Source organism: Halyomorpha halys, unplaced genomic scaffold (assembly GCF_000696795.3).
Source record: "Halyomorpha halys isolate HHAL.00 unplaced genomic scaffold, Hhal_1.1 Scaffold547.1, whole genome shotgun sequence".
In the NCBI taxonomy this organism is placed as follows: Eukaryota; Metazoa; Arthropoda; class Insecta; order Hemiptera; family Pentatomidae; genus Halyomorpha; species Halyomorpha halys.
Window position 1 is genome coordinate 424,976 of NW_027111872.1, and position 16,169 is coordinate 441,144.

Below are 16,169 nucleotides of genomic sequence, written 5' to 3' on the forward strand. Positions count from 1 at the left end.
CTCTACATCTCAAAAACCGTTCGACGTACAGATGTCTATGAGCACAGGAGTATTCGTTTTTATGATATTTGCTAAAATAAATTGTTTTATTGTTGTTCGGACAAAATTTCATGTGTAAAATTTATGTTTATATGCGAATATACTACCACTACGAAGATACGTGTCATAAACTATTTTATAGTAAATTAAATTACCTTTAGTTTGAGTGCTGGCAGACGTATGTGCTACATAAAACTACTACTCCCTAGAAGATAAACGTAATAATCTACCTAGAACTAATGAATGGAAAGATATAACTTTAAGAAGTAATAAACTACTTTATTGTCCATTAAACTAACTTTGATTTGAGTGCTAATAGACATTTGTACGTCGAATTGTTTTTGAGATACAGATTTGTAATGATCAATTCACTAACTACTGATTTTTCAGTGAATTTTTTATGATATATTGTTTTTAAAAAAAATATATCTCGGTAAATATTGAACGTAAATAGCTCTATTAGGGCTACTTTAGCAAATTTACTCTTCATTAAAAGATGTTCACTTAGGTTTTCTGGTGTTGTTGATAATTCTAAATGAATAATTTTTTCTGAATGAAAAATGCCGCCATTTTTTATTCCCCCTATCTATTCTTGGCAGACTCATCAATTTTGACTTGTAATTATACATAGTTTCGTTGAATTAATGAAAAATTGGGGTCAAATAACTGCCTTTTTTTCACCCCGGCCCTTGTACTAGGTGTGTTGGCAGAGATTGTTGTTATCGGCATTGCACCTTTGGGTTCATTAAGGTTTAATAGTTAGTGTTTGTTTGAGTTAGATTTTTTAACTTTTACTCGAATTGAACATTTTCCATTTTTTTTATACGAGAGGGGGGCCCCCCAGCTGATACCAAGTGGGGCAAAATTAAATCCCCCTACCCTCACCTTGACCTGAGGAAAGGACATAATTGCTTGTCACCAGTCAGCATTTCTAAAGATAAATTCACTAACTACTGATTTTTTTTTTTTTTTTTTCATACCCTCCTATAATGATAAAACTACTGATTCTTCTGTAAATTTTTTATATGTTGCTTTTTAAAAAGCTATATATCGGGAACCGTTGAACGTAAATAAGTCTATTAAAGCTCATATGTTAGAAAATTTACTCTACTTTAAATGATGTTCTTAGGTTTTCCAGTGCTGTTGTTAGTTTCAAAGACATAGAGCTCCAAAGGAAAAATAAATTTTGTTCAAAGTTTTGAAACAGCCACAATTTTTTAACCCATCTACCAATACTTGGCAAACTTATAAATTTGGACTAGTAACTTACATAGTATTCATTAAAGTAATAAAAAATTAAGGTGAAATAACTGCCTCTTTTCTCCCTAACTCTTGTTCTATTAGTTATATAGTATAAATTTATATCTACTTTAAGTTATATCTACTGGATAATTTTGGTTATTTATTAAAATATGGATGTATTTTATATGCTATTTTTCCTATGTTTTCCAATTTCGAATTTATGTAGTGGTTAAATAATAGTTTGCTGTCTAAAGTGACTCCTAAGTAACTGTTTTGGCAATATTAGGAATATAAGGAGTATTATTTAAATCTATGGTACATATAATATAACAGTTCCCAACTTATCGAATGAGGGAAAGGTTCACGTTTTTTGTAATGTTAACGAAACCTTACGTTTCAATAGAATTTCCTGTTATGTCTGTTGTACTATTGAGTACTAAGGTAAAATTGAATTATTTCCAAACATAAAATACCAAATAGAAAATAGGGCATTTTGTAGAACATCACAAGTTCGTCGACCTAAAAAATTTGTTTGCGACCTCCCTCAGGTTCATATGGGGAGAGTACTTCCGGCCTACGTGGTCAAAAACTTTCTTCAGACCGGAACCGAGGTCTGTGGGTATTAGTCGATACGAACTCTCGGACTCACAAATATTTGTAATTATTATAAGTAATTTTACGTTAAATGAGCACCATACTTGGCTCAAATATCGTAATGCTATCTTTAAACTTGTCAATGACTCCTAAATAGAGTTCCTGACGACAATAGATCAAACTTGGACCCGTCCACTTCCCAGATGTGGTTTGAAGGTTGGCTATTTTATTTTTGGCAAAGAATGCATTTGCCCTAATGAGAGTGCTGGGGTTCATGCCAGAGAGTTCATACCACAATGTAGTAAGACATGACTAAATTAATTTTTCAGCTTCATTTTTTTATTTTATGATTATTTTTATAAGTTTTATGGACGCGTCCTCTGTGTAGGATTAATTACGCTGAGCACGGGTTTTATTGTTACATAAGAAACATAACGAGGTGTTTTATCATTTATTTTATCTATTAAATCAATCAAAAAATCCGTATCCATTATTGTCTCAACACTTTATTTTTCACCAGTCCAACGTTTCGGCCATTCTAGCCATCTTCAATATAATTTCTTCCTCACATTAATTTAAAGTTTCTTTTGCAGGCTATTCTGCCCAGGTCATTTTCTTTATTATAAGTTAAAAGTCTATTTTTTTTTATTAAAAATTTAAAAACATTAACATTTAATTTTCCTATATAAGATTATCAACAATTAATACACCACCATATAACAAAAAATTGTTGATAATTTTATATAGGAAAATTAAATGTTAATGATTTTAAATTTTTAATTAAAAAAATAGGCTTTTAACTTATAATAAAGAAAATGACCTGGGCAGAATAGCCTGCAAAAGAAACTTTAAATTAATGTGAGGAAGAAATTATATTGAAGATGTCCTTGAGGATGGCTAGAATGGCCGAAACGTTGGACTGGTGAAAAATAAAGTGTTGAGACAATAATGGATACGGATTTTTGATTGATTTAATAAATAATTACCTTGTCTCAAGAATTTGAATTAATATAATTAAAATTTATTTTATCGTTTTTTTTGCTTTGAAATATTTTTATTAAGTTAAAAAAAAGTATATATATTAATGAATAACGAGGAATACTAATACAAAAAAATGTTAATATACTGACAAGTCTTTGAAAAGTAAGTAATAATTATTGTAGGTACATTCTACCGAGAGTTATTTATTATTAGTAAAAACCTTTCACTCATTTAGATATAATTTTGACATATCAGAAAACGTTATTTATATAGGTATCTATTAGGACACAAATTTAAGCTACTTAAATGCACAATAAATTACTTTGTAATAATTATCTCCATAGATGTGGTAGTTTCCACGATATTTGATATAAGTAATGCTGATAAATAAGGACTATAAACAAAAGAGTTTATACCAATACTATGCAGAGATTTTAGTTAAAATTAATTTATGAAAAATATGGGATAAAATTAATATTGATAATTACCCAATGATATATAATTACACTTGTTATGAATTGTAATAATAAAAGAAATAGGAAATTTAACCAAAATATAGTTTAAATAAATAAATTAAATGCCTGACTTGAGTGTGGGGAAGGGTTACAAATTATGTGATAAATTAAAATAATGAAAATTAACTGTAACTAAAAGTTTTAATTTAAACTTTAAAATTTAATGAAACTATATCACCCAATAATGATGACTTAGCAAAGAATCCGGGTTAGACGCTGAAAATAGTTCAATATTTTACATACCTTGGATCCATCATTGAACTAAATGGTTTTTGCGACATAGAAATAAAATGATTTCAAATGGTAAAAAAAGTAATATCAATTCTCGATTCTATATTATGAGTTAAAATATTATTTCTAGAATTAATTATTCAAGTGAAATATACACAAAAGTATAATACTGGACATTAGACCGGAGCAGAAATCTGAATCACAAAAGGTGACCAAAGGAAGAAACTGGCTTTTGAAATGTACTCTTGCTGACGATGAGCATCAGGGAAATCTTGAATGGATAAAGTAAGGAATGAAACTAAGAGCAATAATCGAAGTTAAAAGAACATTCTGGAAAATACTGGGGGGAACACACGGATTTAAATAGCTTCAATTTGCCTGCTAATAGATATACTATACACTCATGAAATAGATAATATAAGAGTATGAGGATGAGGATGGTAGACCAAAGAAACTTAAAACAATGAGGTGGAGGAATCCTTGATGGCAAGATCTAAGAGAGGAATGGACCTTAGAAAGGGCATCTGGAAGGAAGTCATACAAAATTTAGGCTAAGGAAATCCATTGCTTAAATGGAATTTCCTGAATAAAAAAATAAACAACTTGTTGAATTTAGCGACGTTATTCTTTAAAAAGACGTAAGCGGTTCCGCCAAAATTAATTTAACTTATTGGTTATATTTTGACTTGTGTATTATTATTAAGCATCCTAGGGGCTTAAAAGAAACACTAATTCGCTTAATACAATTACCTTCTGCCGAAATCATAAATGTGACATGATGGAAGACTATTTTTTATGTTTTGAAAGCCTTTTAACTTCTTTTTTAGCTAACATGACAGACATCTTCCAATTGCTTCGCCCGCACAACAGATTACGAACACTAATTACGCACTTACCTTCGTCCTCGTGGCATTTAAGTGTCAGCGATGTACTAAAAATATGAGAACCAAAATGACCGACTACAATCAAATAACGCGAACTAGAACTCTAGAAAATGGCGTTGCGTTATCAATCTATTGATAACGATAATCATACGTCCTAATTGTATAGATTACCCTAATAGTTATGTTTTAAAATCGCATATTGTGATTCAAGATGTTTACCTTTTTGTTTCTAAAGCGATAGCTTACACGTAACGTGAAGTCCAACGTGGACCAAAATAGTAAGTTATCCACATGCTTTGTTAAATTAAATAATTGTAAAAAACATTATTTCTAATGTGGAGATGTCGGAATATTAGGTATCATGCGATATAGTAAGCATTTCTGAAACGGATCTTTTCTGATTTGTGTATTGAGGAAATTTATCTTCCTATTTCTTGTACTAATTATTCATTATGAAATTAAAAACCTGTAGAATTTATGTTTAATATATTTTGTTTATTGTTAATTATTAAAATCTGGAGATCGAAACCTATGAAAACACTCTATTTTTAAATAGCTAAAGTTTGTTTAGCTGTTTGTGTTCACAATCGCGGTTTCTGCTTTTTTAAGTTCGGCACTCTAACTCCACTAACGCCTGTTGAACAGATTCGATACTTAGGACTCCATCTTGACAAGAGTCTTACTTGGAATCCACACACAAGACTGAAACGACAAGAAACTGCTCGAAGATTCCGATTGCTACAACACCTACTTAACAAACGTTCTAAACTTCCCATTCACTACAAAAAATTTGTATACACTACGATAATCATACCAATTTGGACATATGGAATTGAGTTCTGGGGCTCTACTAAACCATCAAATTCCTCCCGCATCCAACCCTTACAATCCAAAATCCTAGATGCTCCTTATTACGTTACAAATAAACTCATCCACAAAGATCTTAACATCCTATTCGTTGCAGATTTGGCCCAAAACACATATGCGCTTTTTCATTCCAAACTCCTTACCCATCCTAACCCATTAATTCTCAATCTCTCATCCTTAGCAATCCCTGATAATCCTCCAAGGCGTCTGAAAAGAATATGGCCACGGGACATGTTTTATAAATTAAAATTTAACAAGGAGAAACTGAACAGTATGATTGTTTTAAGAAATATTGGGCAGTCACTGACGTTGATAATTACTGCTATACTAAAATAAATAAACTAAGAAATTATTCCAGATTTTCAAATACTAAATAAATTAATGATTTTAACTAGGGTGTTGTTTATCACTCAAACACTGATTTGTTGTGATCTCTGTCTACACTCATTCAAATCATCTTCAATATATTTACTTCATTAGTTTAGTTTAACGTCTTTTTTATTTATCTGCATAACTAAGGTGTTTTATTTTGAAAAAAATCATTTTAATGAGGATAGTAATCGATACATATTTTTAAATAAAAATATTAATTACCAGGGAGCGCACTTCCTAAGTTTCATTATTTTTTGACAACTTATCGATTAGAAAAGAAATATTCTTTCCTTCTATCAAATATTGCTTCCAAATAATTAAGCCCCAAGTGGAGGCTGCAGCAAGCAATGGAATCTAAACTTCTAAGAAAAACAAAGCTTGAGATAGTTCATTGCTTATTCGGTAGGTGTCAATGGTCGACTTCAAAGAAGCCAACACCATGTTGAATTGGTCATTGTAGTACGAAATTGAATTCTGGAATGTAAGTAATATGAGTAACACAAGGATTCGAATTAAGCATGTAGCGTGCACAATTTATTATTTAACCCATAGTATTTAAGAAACTGGTTTGATTTTAAATTAATTTCACAGGTGTTCTATGTCATATAGTTACATTACATTTTACTTTATATATATTTATTTATATTTGTTACTTGTTCGAGACTGGTAGTTTTATTAATAATACAAAAATTATCTAAAAAGTTTCAACCTTCTTCATTAAAACATGTTACATGTCCAACGTTTCGGCCATCGAGGACAATCTAATAAAATATCAGCTTTAATTATAACTTATTATTAACAGTATAAAAAACATTTTTAATTACAATATGCATACATTAATTTTAGTCTTATACATTAACACAGCCTCACATTGATTTACAAAACTTTGCAGCCAGCTATGGCCAAGTTAATTTAACGTAGTCGAAATAATAAAGCCATCTATATATCGGAAAAATTAATTTTTCAGTTATTGTTGTTAAATCAAGACATCAGGAATTTAAATCAACGTTATGCAGAGATCTTAAATAAAATTAATTTATGATGAATGTAGTTCGAATTTTGGATATTTATTTGTAAATAAATTTTATAAGAAAAAATTTTTTAGAAAAAGTTAGTAAGTAAGAAATCTATTTAAAACACAATTTTATAATGTTATTATGATATTATTTTAATGATTAATTTATTTTAAAGATGGGACAAAGGCAATTAGCCTGCAGTTTTAACATTTTGAAAAAGCAATGACATCAATATTGAAGGTAGGGCCAAAGAAATCAGTGTGTAGTTGAAGGAAATCATGTGATTGTTATATAAAAATAAAAAAAACATTTTGTAGGTAGTATCCTTGAGAATGGCCTAAGGGCCGAAATGTTGGAAAAATTTTAATGAATAACAGTTGAGAGAAATAAAGGATCAAAATTGTTTTTAAATTAAGAATAAACTAAACCACTCTCAAACAAGCATATATAAAATAATTAATCTAATTTTATAAAGATTTTTAGTTACTAAATATATAACAAATTAGACTAAAATGATAGTATACCGAACATGGTTGTTGAGGTAGGTTAGAAAAGATAGGTAATAGTGTGTTAAGTTAAAATGGTAAAATATAAAAATTGTGAAGGATAGAATTTATTATTATATGTCATAATGACAAATACAAGCTAATTAAAACATAGTATAATGCAAATTTATTATTAAAAAAATATGTTTCCCCTTATTTATAGTATTTTATAGGTTTTTTAATACGTTAAATTGCCTGGGGTATTATTAATAGCAATGTTTTATAGATCAATGTGAGGCTCTGATACTAAAATTAAAGAATGCAAATTTTAATTAATAATTTGAAAAAGAAGGTGCAGTGAAAAGTGGTTAACAATTATTTATTTGCTGACGTTTCGCCACACTTTCTAGAGCTTCATCTCCTGCTCATTTTAACCTAATATTTTACTTTTTTTTTTTTATACACTTATCATTGTCTATTTTATACTATAACTATTTTTGTTTCTGCTTTTTGTTCATTTGAATATAATTTTCTTTTTTATTTGAATTAATTTTTTTTTTTTATCATGTCAAAATAGTTTTCGTTGTTTTTGTATCTTTTTAGTCCTGTTAAAGCTCTACAAAGTAGGGCGAAACGTAGGCAAATAAATAGTTGTTAACTAATTAGTACGATCAATCATTTATACATTTAATACACTTTATAGTGAGATATAATGAAATCCGTTATTTTATTAGATTGTCTATGATGATGGCCGGACGGGCCGGTATGTAATATGGTTCAATAAAGAAAGTTGAGCCTTTTTATACTATTAATATTACATTTTACGTTATTTCATATAGAATCATTATTACAAATGCATATATTATTAAATAATGATTTCTCAATTTTCTTTACTTAAAATATGTTCCATCTTAAGGCTTTTTAAAATACCCATATTGCTCCCTCCACCTTCCAACATAAAAAAAGCTAGAGACCTTCTAGAGGTTGAAAGAAAGAAGTCAATTCAACTCAGGCATTGCGTAATGTTTACAAACTCCAAAATGAAAGTAACGATTTTCCCTCAGCTCTTCATCGCCTGAACGACATGTAATTTATCCTGCGATTAAAGCTCAACAAAATACAGAATAATATCTTGTGCATAAAGGAGGAATAAATTCTTAATATATTTATCAGAAGTATATTTAGTTCACCTCTGATTAATAAAATATTATATTGAGCAGTGGGGTACAAAAAATTAACTGAAAGTTATTAAGTTTTCTTGTTAACTAATAAATTAATAATAATAATAATAATAGATTTATATGATTCCCTAATGTTTTAATGTCTCTTAGGCTAATTTTGGATTGAAATTAATGACCTGAGCAGAATAGCCTGCATACAGTTTTTTTAAAATTGATATGGTTCTAAAATAGTATTTAAGGTATGATAATTTAATAATAATATTGTTGTTTGTCTAAGATTGTTAAAAATTATATGTATTCTAAAAGCTGATTGTGATTGATTGTTCTGCATTGGCCAAAACGTCTGACTTATAAAGAAATATATAATGCTTTGGGACTAAAATTGAATAAAATTTATTTAATAAAACTGAAATTACATATTTAAGTTACAAGTAATATAATTTTTACGTGACAGCACAATAATAATATACCTTAAATCGATTAATCGAAAGTGGCGCTTTATAGAATCGATTTTTCACCTTTTTTCTTTTATTCTCCTCAAAAAGGCTTCAACGATTTTGATCAAACTCTATTTATAAATATAAAATTGAATGATATTCCGTTAGTAAGGTCTTACCCTCCTTGAAATAGTTCAGCTGGATTTGAATGCTGAATTAAAAAAAAAAAACTTCTAAAACACCAAAGCAAAGCTTGATCAGGACTTTCAGAATGAATTGTAGCCAGAGAATGTTTAGTATAGGAGAAAACAAGTTCATTCTTTCGCTATACTTCACCCTGATGATGCCTACCTGAAAGCCCTGATGATGCCTACCTGAAAGCCATGATGATGCCTTAAAAAAGTGAGGCGAAACGTTGGCTCATATAAATAGTTTATTTACTATTTTAGCTATTTTGGTTGGGTGCACTTGGGACTACTTTCCTTTTAATATCCGCATACAGTTAATCAATGGACTTCCAATAAAATACCTTTAATTTCGATTATTTGAAATATTCAACCATCTCTCACTGTTAGTATTCATTTAAAATTGATAAATAACAACTATGAAAGAAATTGGCAATTAGTTGAATAAGGAAATGATATCCACAAAGCGAGTGCGCCCTCCAGATCTCTTGCTGTAGCATTCCATAGCACCCGACTTTAGGGGTATTCATGATGTTGTGTTAAATGTAAAATGCTTTACCATGTTAATGTTAAAAGTATAGGATTGTGAGCAGCCCTATTTAAAGTCATGTTAAATATTAAATGCATAAGAGCTCCTGGCGGATTTTTTGAAAAACTTGTTTTATAAACTTTCCTTCTAAAACTTCTAGTTATTGTTTACTTCTGAGTTTTGATTAGTTATTTATAACATCATACCTAAATTGAGTGAAAAGTGAAAGTTTGGCTACTGAGTGCTTTGTTGATCTTCTGACTTGTTAGGAAGAGAATCAAGATGAACTCATTGACAACTTCCATTACATTATTATTATTGTCATCCATTGCTTTATTAGTTATAAAAATATCCAAAACAATAATAACACAAAAACAAACTGCGATCAAGTAACCCAACAAAACAAACAAACGTTATTCTTCATTTAACAGACATAGCCACAGACTCTCAACCATGCTAAATGTTAGATCTTTTTAACATGGTAAGAGATAGACATATTTCTCCATTCAACACGCTTTACCATGTTAAACCAAACATCATGAATACCCCTTTTGTAATATGTGTTAAATTGTTGTATTGGCAGCAGGAACAAAGTTGATATTCGTTATTTCCACCTCGAGAAACTCTAAAATATGTATTTTATAGTAACAGAAAAATAAAAAAATTTGTCTTTCAGGATGTCTAGCGTTTTTTGTGTGATGCACACTTTTGTAAGCATTTTCCTATGCTAAATCCACCCGAGTATGTTAGAAAATTAAAAATATATATATTAAAAAAACCTCGTAATTAAACATAATCTCACCTACCGTAATAGTACAAGAGTCAGGGAGGAAAAAAGGCAATTACCTCATCCCAATTTTGTATTACTTTAATGAAAACTATGTATAATTACTAGTCTAAATTTGTGAGTTTGCCACCTATAGGTAGGAGGAATAAAAGTGGCGGCTGTTCAAAACGTTAAAAAAAATTTTTTTTATTCGATGCTAACCTACCAATAACACTAGAAAAGAGAATATTATTTAAATAAGAGTAAATTTACTAAAATATGAGCACTAATAGAGTGAGCCCTATAATGAGCCCTATTTACGTTCAATAATAGTTCCGGATATATAGCTTTTTAAAAACCAACAATTCATGAAATATATACTGGAAATCAATAGCTAATGCATTTATTTTGCGAAATCTATTTCTCAATAACCATTCAACAAACAAATGTTTATTAGCACTCAAATTATAGCTAGTTTCTTGAAGAAGTTTGTCGGAGGGTGCGGTCAGCAAAGAACAACATAAATAAACAAAACCATATTTATTTATTTTATGCCGTCGTTTCGACCTGAGTTTCAGGTCTTCATAATAAATAATTATCAAATAAATAAATATGGTGTCGAAACGTCGGCATAAAATAAATAAATATGGTGTCGAAACGTCGGCATAAAATAAATAAATATGGTGTCGAAACGTCGACATAGAATAAATAAATATGGTGTCGAAACGTCGGCATAAAATAAATAAATATGGTTTTGTTTATTTATGTTGTTCTTTGCTGACCGCACCCTCCGACAAACTTCTTCAAGAATTAATCTACGGTCAACTATCTACACCTCATTATAGCTAGTTTCATGTTCTATAAAGTTTCATGTTCTATAACGTTTATCTTCGTAGAAGTAGTGTGCAAAATTCATGTTCATAATAGAATATCATAAATAATACTACTCCTAAGAAGATAAACGTTATAAACTACTTTATGGTGCATTTAATTATCTTTGATTTGAGTGCTAATAGATATTTGTACGTCGAATGGTTTTTTGAGATACAGATTTCTAAAAATAAAATCACTAACTACTGATTTTTCCGTGAATTTTTTATGATAAATTGCTTTTTAAAAAGTAATATCTCGGGAAATATTTAACGTAAGTAGCTCTATTAGGGCTATTGTAGCAAAATTTACTCTTCCTTATAAGATATTCTCTTAGGTTTTCTAGTGTTGATAATTTTAAATGAATAATTAATATATTTTTTAAAATAGCCGCCATTTTTATTCTCCCAATCTGTACTTGGCAGAATCATCATCAATTTTGACTAGTAATTACACAGTTTCATTAAATTAATCAAAAATTGGGGTGCAATGCATTTTCACCCCAGTCCTTGTACTAGAAGGTATGTTGGTAGAGATTGTTGTTATCGGCATTGCACCTTTGGGTTCGTTACTATTTCATAGTTAGTGTGAGTTTGAGTTAGATTTAAATTTTACTCGAACTGAACATTTTCCATTTCTTTAGACCCAGAGGGCCTCCCCCCCCCCTCCAGCTGATATCAAGTGGGACAAAATTAAATCCCCCTACCCTCACCTTGACCTGAGAAAAGGACATAATTGCTTGTCACCAGTCAGCATCTGAAAATCAATTTAGCAATATTGATGCCCGTGTAGTGTTTGTCTTGTCCATATTGGTTTACAGCTAGTAAATATTATTCCTTTTCTCTGGCGGTTTAGCGATTAGCGATGAAGGATTCCCTAGTCTTAAGTAGAGGTCATGTTGTGTTATGTCATTCTCCTTCTACAAGCTTGTACATATCGTTAGCATAATCATGTTGTTGATGACATTGCTGTGACCTCAGTCGTAGTAATGTTCTTGATATTTTTTTTTTCATTCTTATTAATATTTTACCTATTGTTCAAATCAACATTTTTTTGTCACGTATCGGCCACTTATAACCACGTGAATATCAATGGTTAGGCTTCTTTGGGAGTTTTGATTTTCTTTCTTCCCATCGCAGTTTCTTGATCCTCGACTGCCTTTCTTTCCTTTCGTACCGCTTTTTTTCCCTCTTCCATTATTGGTGAGATTTTTCAAGTTTTCCTGAACGTGTCTCTATCTAGACTGTCGGTATCTGAAATATAAGTCTCTTTAGTTCCTCTCTCATTTGCCTCGTGAATCCTCCCGTGTTTTTATAGCTAAAAACTTTTTTAACATTTTTTTATTCAATCTTTCCTCCTTCACCCTCTTCATGTGCCCATAGAACATAAGGCTTCTGATTTTCAATCAGAAAAAATCAACATTTTATCATAAACGAAATAGAAGAACATTATTTTTCTTTTAATAAAATCAATAAATAACCTGTCCCACACCAACTCAGAAAGTATGTCAAACACTAAGCCATCTGCTTGATCCTTTTTTTATTATTCTTTTTTTTTGTAGTCCTTAGAGGATCAGTCAATAATAAAAACTATATAAACTATCTGGCGACTTAATTGGTCCTATAGTCATTGCTCTACAGAGAAGAAAAACAAATAGTTTTTTGAAAAAAAAAAATTGTCTGCTAAAATTAACTTGTAGGATATAGTCTGGGTGGCTTTAAATGAAGGTACAGAATAGAAAAAAAAATTAATGATAACTAAAGTTTCCCCCCACTTCGCAGGGCTAAATAAAAACATGCAAAAATATTTTAAGTTGTGACAAGAAAATTAGAATACATATAAAAAGATAGTAATAAATTACACTATAATTTTTTTTAAATAAAGAGAAAAATTAAGTTATTAAAATTTAAATATAGATGAATAGGAAACTAATTAATCACACATGACTGTACCTATTATTAATTATTTTTCTAATTATACTTTCTTAACTTCATTTGACTTTTTCTTTTAATATATATTTTTTCATAATTTTTTACTCTCTTTGTATATGTATTCTAATTTTTTTGTTGTATGTTTACGCAACAAATGTTTGTATCTTGTTTTCATTTAGTCTTGACGAAACGCTCGAAAATGGGGGGAAACGTTAGTTAACAATAAATAGTTTTCTTCTACCATTTTGATACCTTTATTTTTATATTTTTTATTACGTTGGCCAAAGACTCTCGTTGGAGTCCTATACTCCTGATACCTTGATAGCTTTATTGACCGTCACCCGGACTATCTTCCAACAATCCACATTATACGATCTTATTCCAATACCAATTATTAACCACTAAAATATACAGAAAAAAATTAAGATTAATAAATAGAAACAGTACTAACAATTTTATCATAAGTGTTCTACATAACCTTAATAACCAATAGGACAAATTCGTGCGAGCTATGTTAGTGGAACAGAACAGTGAAGTGGCGAAAGTACGTGGAGGGCTGAAGTTAAATTAGGTTTGTTATTACTCAATCTGTCTATTTCTGTTTTGCATTTTATTTATTTATTTTTATTGTTGTTATTTGTGTTTATCAGTAACAAGAATGATATCTAAACTATCTAACTAAAATCTTGATACTGATTTTTCGTTAATATCAAATTGTACTGATAAAAAATGATAATTTTTTATTCTTTACTATACTTTATCATTATTTCATTATGCTTTACATTTATTTCATTCATTCTTCTTCCCACCACCCCTTTGGTGTATGTGTGCTTCAAAATTCCGAAAATCTTTTTTATTAATTTATTCGCAGTATCCTTAACTTATGATTAAATATCTAGTGTGCACAATAAAATTTAAATGTGATGTAGACTAATTATTCACTCTTATAATAATATCATAGAACTAAGTCTACCCGCGTTAATAAACTCCAGTAAGGAACTAGGTCTTGAAATAAATACGGATAAAACAAACTATAAGGTTAGCAATAGATACGCGAGGTAGATAGATAGGTTGGTTCTACGGTAACTAGAAAAAACGAAATTGATGAGGAAATAAAAGCGAAGTTGAAGGTGGGAAATTCTTGTAACTTTTCAATTTTTAAATTGCTTAGCTCGTGCCTTCTATCCAAAAACTTAAAAATTAGAATTTACAAAACTATTATCCTTCCCACTGTTCTGTATGGATGTGAGACGTGGCCTCTTACACTAAGGGATGAACAGCGCCTTAAGGTTTACGAAAATAAAGTATTACGTAAAATATTCGGACCTTAAAAGGATGAATTAACGTGAGAATTTAGTAGTCTACACAACACTGAATTAAGGGACCTACACTCGGTAAATATAATTCAAGTGATAGCATTGCAGCATTAAGTTTGTAGGGCTTAGTAATGAGGGAATCCCTTAAATGTTAATAAACACTGAACCGACGGGTAAAGGTTCGGGAGGTAGACTGAAACATAGATGGGAGGATTGCGTTAAAACTCATTTAATAGAATTGGGTTTGGTGGTATCGGCATCGAAACTTCTGGTTCATTAGGCCTTAATTATTATTTTTATTATATATATCAAAAAGCATTCTTAAAATATAGGAAATCTCTAGCCTTGTTGAATTTTTAAAAGTCTACGTTTTGAAATCCTTGATAAAAAATTAAGCAGAAGAAGATAATACGATGAAAGCTTTTGGTGTACAGATCATGAAATGACTTAATAATGGCACCTTCTACTAGAGATAATTGGTTAAATCTTACCTGGATAGCTAAGATATTCCATCGCTATTCATTAAAGAATAATTGTCCTACCTGAAACAAAAATAATCATATCAATATATAATTAAATGGGTAAACAATGTATGATTAAATAAACAATTATAAAAAAAAACAAAAACACGTAAATTAAAATGAAATTAATGCGCAGAAACTGTATATAGACTATTTAAAACGGTATTTTGAATAATGTTCTGTAATAGCAGCAGTTGAGAGAAAAAATGGTGTAAGTCATTCTGTCCTCATAAAAATTAATTATAATAAAATAAATTATTATTTAATTAATCCAAGTACGTGATTTTGACATTCTGCTTTAAAATTTTCTTCAAGCTATAACAGTGAATCTGGAGTGATGATAACCTTCATATATAATAATTGTTATTTTTTTTTTTTTTATTTAATACCAGATGGGCCTTACATAGTTGATGTAACCGTTACATTTTTTTTTAATAATTGATTATGGCGGTTGTGATCTTGTACTGGTACAAATGAGACCCCTAACTATATACAACATTATAATTTTAAAAAATGAGATAAAATAATACTTCGTAATAAAAGAGAAAAGTAAAATTATTAACAAAAATAACGACATTCCTAGAACTAAGAAAGCAAACAATTGCCCTCTAATAGGTAAAAAACAAAACAAGTTAATTTGAAAAAACGCGAAGATAGAAAAAAATGATAAATAAAATAGAAGAGATGTGAATAATAGAATTAATAAATATAAAATTTATAACAGTGCCCTGCAGCACCCTGGGCTTCAGTCTTCGGGTTGAGGTTGAGTTTCCCAAGTTCTAGGTCATAATTATTATTTTATTGGCAACATTATACTTTTTTATGCGTCCCACCATGGCTACTATCTTCAAAAAATAAAATGACAGCATATATTCCACTGGCTCTAATTATAGTGGTGGTATTGCAACATTTTGGATACTCCTCAAATTAGAAATGTACGCCTTGTATTATGCAAGACTTAGAAGTCGCTTCTTAAAAAAACACTAATCTGTTTAAAATACTTATTATTCATTGGAAAGTATATAATGATGGGAACTTTATATTGTTTGTCAAGTTAAAGGACACTATATGCTAAGAAATAACAAGGCAAAGTGTTTGATGTGCAATTCAAAACAAAATTGTGCTTCTAAATTCACTTTGTAAATTTGTTCTTTAAAATAAACATGTTTACATTTGAAATTAATATATAATAATAATTGTGTATAAT

The 16,169-nt window shown here is 29.6% G+C and overlaps 1 protein-coding gene across 7 annotated transcripts in view; it reads right to left on the reverse strand.

Annotated features, from left to right (window-relative positions):
• Positions 1–16,169, reverse strand: part of mino (glycerol-3-phosphate acyltransferase mino) — a 138,619-nt gene that overhangs the window by 21,999 nt on the left and 100,451 nt on the right. Inside the window, exon 1 of one of the 7 annotated variants that reach the window (XM_014426048.3) lies at positions 14,933–14,964. The exons of the other annotated variants lie outside the window; for them this stretch is intronic. The gene's annotated coding sequence lies outside the window, so the exon portion shown is untranslated. Of the gene's footprint in view, positions 1–14,932; positions 14,965–16,169 lie in introns of those variants that run through there. 7 annotated transcript variants of the gene reach the window in all.